The sequence below is a fragment of the Budorcas taxicolor genome, chromosome 15 (genome assembly GCF_023091745.1).
Source record: "Budorcas taxicolor isolate Tak-1 chromosome 15, Takin1.1, whole genome shotgun sequence".
Taxonomy (NCBI): domain Eukaryota; kingdom Metazoa; phylum Chordata; class Mammalia; order Artiodactyla; family Bovidae; genus Budorcas; species Budorcas taxicolor.
Window position 1 is genome coordinate 33,772,460 of NC_068924.1, and position 5,873 is coordinate 33,778,332.

Below are 5,873 nucleotides of genomic sequence, written 5' to 3' on the forward strand. Positions count from 1 at the left end.
TCTTCTAGTGCTCCTTGTGAGCAGATATATTCCATAATTTCTTCACTTTGGACTGTCTAGAGGTGAGATCCTGATGTGGGCTTTGGGATGAAGGAATGACATGAGGTTCAGCCACATTAACTTGAGTCTTGTGATGGTGTTTGGAGCCAAGTCCTCAATTAACTGTGTTACTTTCTTCTCTGCTTCTGTCTATCTTCAGGAATTTGTGGTATGCAGTAACTGGTCAAAGGAAATATTCCTGGTCCTCTTCCCAAAATAACACCTTCATGAAACTGGTGTGTCCGAGACTATGTTTCCACCTTTTTATCCTCTATTATACTAGTTCCTGTATAGCTGTTGTTTAGTTTCTAAGTCATGTCTGACTCTTTGGGACCCCATGGACTGTAGCCCACCAGGCTCCTCTATCCATGGGATTTCCCAGGCAAGAATACTGGAGTGGGTTGCCATTTACTTCTTGGAGGGATCTTACTAAGCCACGGATAGAACTCAGGTCTCCTGCATTAGCAGGCAGGTTCTTTACCTCTAAGCCACCAGGGAAGCCCTCCCATAAAGTGGTTATGACTAAATCAGTCAGCTTTCACACATTCTCCTACACTTTTTCAGATATGACATTACTAGTCAATAACCACTTATTGACTTCCTATTATGTACCAGGGAATTATGCTGTTCAGCAAATGAAACCAAGAGAAAAGTTACTTAGCAGATGATGACACACAGTTCAGTGACGAAAGGGCTGTGTGAGAAGTTTATGAAGGGAACAGAAGAGCAAACTTCTGGGAGGATGTGAACCACAAGTTTTCAAAATAAAAAGGAACCTGCAGGTGAGTGGGCCATGGACAGAACTGGGAATGGACAGCGGAGATGAATGAGAGTAGGGCTGGCATACTAGGGCATTCGTATTCCACCCTGAACATGCTGGGGAGCTGCTGAGCAAATTTATGCTGATTTAATATTTTGACTGTTTTCCAGCAATCATGTAGAAGACGAGTTATGGAGGGGAAACAGTGGAAGCAATTAAGTCTGTTAGAATGCCATAGTAATGCACATGATAAGGCCTGCCTGCACCACTGCAGTGGGGATGGGGGCAAGAGGACATGAGAGGAAGGCACAGATGTGGATCACTAAGGATAACTGAGGATCAGCATTACTGATGGGACACAGAGAGGAGGCAAGATGAAAGAACCTGAGACGAATCACAGGTTTCTGATTTAGGTGGCTGGTGGCTGGTCAAGTTCAGGCAGAAGAATAAATTTGGAGGGCTTCCCTGGTGGTCTAGTCGTTAAGAATCTGCCTTGCAATGCAGGGGACACTGGTTCGATTCCTGGTCCAGGAAGATCCCACATGCTGCAGCACCACTAAGCCTGTTGAAGCCCGCAGCACCCTAGAGCCTGTGCTCTGCAGCAAGAGAATCCGCCGCAATGAGAAGCCCATGCACAGCAACGAAAAGTAGCCTCCGCTCGCCGCAGATTTGGGGATGCTGGCTTCAGTGAGGACACAATGCCCTACATTACCTTATTTTCATTTCTGAGGAGAGCTCATGGGTTTCTGGTGTAATAAGAAAAAAGGCCCATGGCATCATGTTGTATTTTTGAGGATCATGGTAGGCACCATGATCAATGTCACTGTCTGTGACAGTGCTCAGGCCAGAGTGCCAGAGGAGAAGAGATTGCCTCCCAGCCTGACTTCTTATGAGGGTTCCAGGTGCAAAGAAGTAGTGGCTCAAAAGCAGCCCAGATTTTGCACATCCACCTCATGAAATTTGTGGGCGGGGGGAGGGAATTGAAATTTTGAAAGCCATGGGGAGATTTCAAAAATCTGGGATCCCAGACATTTCCCTATTTCTTTCCACCTAACCCCTAGCTTTGCACATCTGGAGTCCCTGTGAAGGGAACAAGCGTCCAGAAGGAAGAGTCGACCTCTAGTGGTAATTCCTTAAACTGCAGAGTAACTTGCTCGGAGATTTAGGTTGATTTGCAAGGCCCTGGGCAGCTCAGAGTTTGGACTCTGGTCTGATGGTGTCACACATAGCACTTACTACCCTCAGGTTCCTTCTCCTGTTTAGACAGTCTTTTAGACTCTCCCTGTATATATGTGTGACTTGGTCCACGGGATCTTTTATTAAGTCTTTCTTCAAGCGTCACCTTCTCTGTGGAGCCTTCCTCCCTGGCTTCCTCCCCTGTCCTTGGAGCTCTGCCTCTGCCTTCCCGGATTAATGTTTCTTCTTGGCATTTGTCTGTTAGTACGCTCCATGAATTAGTACTTTATTTCGTTTACTGTTAGTCTTTCTTCACCATAACATAAACTCCATGAAGGTAGAGATGTTTGGCTTTTTCTTTTCTTTTTCTTCTTTTTTTTTTACTGCCATTCCCTCATCTAGAATGGCATCTGCTACATGATAAATATGTACTTTTAAAATACTTTCTGGGGACTCCCCTGGCGCTCCAGTGGTTAAGAAACCGCGATGCCCCTACAGGGGGCGCAGTTTAGATCTCTGGTTGGGGAACTAAGATCCTGCGAGCTACATGACATGGACAAAATTTTTTAAAAGACACTTTGTATGAAAGTAAGGGTAAGGAAACTCATCGTGAAGTTCAGGAACTACATGTTCTGAACGTTTAGATTATATTTGCTCTAAACATGTCCAGCTTCAACAGTTTATGGTTCACTGACTGTGTGGCCTTCTAATCAGTGGGCCCCCCTGGTAAACTCTAGGCAGCTTTTCATTGAGAAAATTCATCACAAGAATTTTGTTGGTCAGTTTAGTAACAGAACTTTCTACAAGTAGCAATTATGTACAATTACTTTCCTGTTCGTGTAATAGTCTTCTCCATTATGAGAATAACCAAGTGAGCTGGGTTTTTTGTTGTTGTTGTTCTTGTTAAATTTAGATAGAATGGAAGACTGCAGATAGTTGTTCAATAGTTTTATCCTGGCCCCAGGCAATGGCTACTCTTCCACTATGTCCTCAGAAGATCAAAGCCTGGTTGAAAAGTCTAAACCCTCAATCCATTCTTAAAATCAATCAATCACTCAATAGAGGGACTTCCCTGGTGGTCCAGTGGCTAAGATTCCACTCTCCTAATGCCAGTTCAATCCCTGGTCAGGGAACTAGATTCTGCATGCCACAATGAAAATTAAAGATCTCACATACTGCCATTAAGACAAGGTGCAGCCAAAAACAAGACTTTCAAGATATTGAAATAAAAAATTAATAGATATCTAAGGGTAAGTGAGGGTTCCATCAGTTTAATGCAATCCATCCTGACAAAATGAGTTGAGTTTAGGTTTGAAGCTATAGGGGCCTCAAATGATTGGAGGAGGTTTAAGAAAAGCTGTCAAGCTCTGTCCAATCATCTTCAAGCTTGCAGCTCATGTAAGTTCAACAATACGAGCTACACTGTCATTCAACTCACTCTGATAACACATTGATAGATCCTCAAATCTCAGAAGTTCTTCTAGCTGTTGTTAACCAACTCACTCTCTCAGTTCCCAAACTCGAACACTTTCCTGCTCTTTCTGGGCCTATTTCTCTGCTTTCCCATCCCTCCTGCCAGTTGATAGAAGCAGAACTTGCCACAGAAGATGGAAACCATTTGGCAATGGATTCCCTTCACTTTACTTTCCCATGTCTATAAGCTGATCAGATTTTGTACTCACCTGAACGTGTTTTACTTTTTGTCATAGAATACTTTTCTGTGCAAACCCATCCACTTTTGATCCCATCCTCTTAAAGATTTGTTTCTCCAACTATCTTTTTTTTTTTTAATTTTGTTTAAGCCACTCAGTTTATGGTATTTTAATATTTATCTATTTGGCTGTGCCGAGTCTTAGCTGCAACATGTAGGAATCTAGTTCAACATGTTTGAACCCAGGCCCCCTGCTTTGGGAGCACAGTCTTAGCCACTGGACCACCAGAGAGGTCCTTATCCCTCTTTTTGTAGTTTTAATGTCTCAGTCTCCCTTTGCTCCTTATCCTCAGTGTCTACAACTTGATAATATGCTTAAATACACCTTTGAACACAGGGTCTAGAACTTAGCAGGTTGGTTAATAAATGTTACTTTAACTTTTCTAATGCTTCAAGTCTCCCTTATCCAGAAATGCTGACATCCTTTCTTGACACTCAGTGTCCCCAAACTGCCACACTCTTTCTTTCCTTTTCAAGCTTCTTATAGCATCCTGTATTTCCAGTCTTTCTCCACTCCTACCTGCTTATCCAATTTTCACCACACATTTCATAATCAATCAAATGCACTTAGTCTTCATCAACTTGACTCCTTGATGGCATTTGTCAACACTTAGCACTTTCTAACATTTTCTCCTCTTTGGGGTGTTTTTTTCTTTTCTGAGCCCACTCTTTAACTCTTCTTCTTCACTTTTCTTTGTTGGATAATCTGCCTCCAATTCTTCCTTAAATGTTGAAAAGCCCAGATTTCTGTCGTTAGCAAATTTTTCTTTTTCCATGCATTGGAGAAGAGGCTGAATATTCCTTGGTTATTCCTAAAGTAATGGCCAGATGCTACTATCATTTTCTTAACTTTGTTAGCAAATCACTTCATTTCCAACAATCTAGTAATTTTCTAAGTTGTCAATTAATTTAGACTAGGTAGCTGAGATGGTAAAGAATCTGCCTGCAATGCAGGAGAGCCAGGTTTGATCCCTGGGTTGGGAAGCTCTTCTGGAGAGAGGAATGCCAACCCATTCCAGCATTCTTGCCTGGAGAATCCCATGGACAGAGGAGCCTGGCAGGCTACAGTTCGTGGGGTCACAAAGAGTCAGACACAACTGAGTGACTAAGCAAGAGCACAAGGGACTTCCTTGGCAGTCCAGTGGTTAGGACTCTGTGCTTCTGCTGCAAGGGACACAGGGTTGATCCCTGGTCAGGGAACTAAGATCCTGCATGTGCCATGGCACAGCCATAAATAAATAAATAAGGCTACATAAGGCTACTTTATATCTTCCTTCAAGTAATCTTCAAAATCTTGCCTCTTTTTCCTCACAAACTTTTATTTAGTAAGGTGTTCGAGAATGCCAGGAGTCAACTGTTTACAGAATCCTGAAGGACCCCTCAGGAATGGCAGGGCGCCCTGGCCTCCAGCATCCCATTTTCAGCTGTACTGCCTGCTACTCCTTCCAGGTTCTGGTACTGGCCCTGTTGCTATCAACTGTGGACCATGGTTCAGCCTGTGTTCAGATTTAGGAGACAGTGTGTCCTTCCAGGAACCTCAGAAAATAGTCATTTAAGGTGACCAGAGATTTAGTGTCAGCGTATGAAACTTTGCAGGGGGATCAGTGATAAAAACGCTGTTTGATTTTCCAACACACTGGACCGTATCTCAAACTTTCTTTTATGTGTAATTCCCTAGACAAGATTTTCACCTACTGCAGTAATGCACGGAGAAGGCAATGGCACCCCACTCCAGTACTCTGGCCTGGAAAATCCCATGGGCGGAGGAGCCTGGTAGGCTGCAGACCATGGGGTCGCTAAGAGTCAGACACAACTGACTGAGCAACTTCACTTTCACTTTTCACTTTCATGCATTGGAGAAGGAAACGGCAACCCACTCCAGTGTTCTTGCCTGGAGAATCCCAGGGACGGCGGAGCCTAGTGGGCTGCCGTCTATGGCGTCACACAGAGTTGGACACGACTGAAGCAACTTTGCAGCAGCAGTAATGCAGACAAGTCAGTGAATTAAAAATCAACTTGCTTTCACCTCCAGAATTTTATCAACTTCCATAAATGTTTTATAATCTAGGAGACATCACTTTTTTGGTGCTATGGCATTTCATCCAGACAAACTGCGTGTAGACGTTAGATCAATGGCTCAGAAGTCTGTGTATCAGGACAGTCTCCTTTGCAAAGTCCAGACTCAGA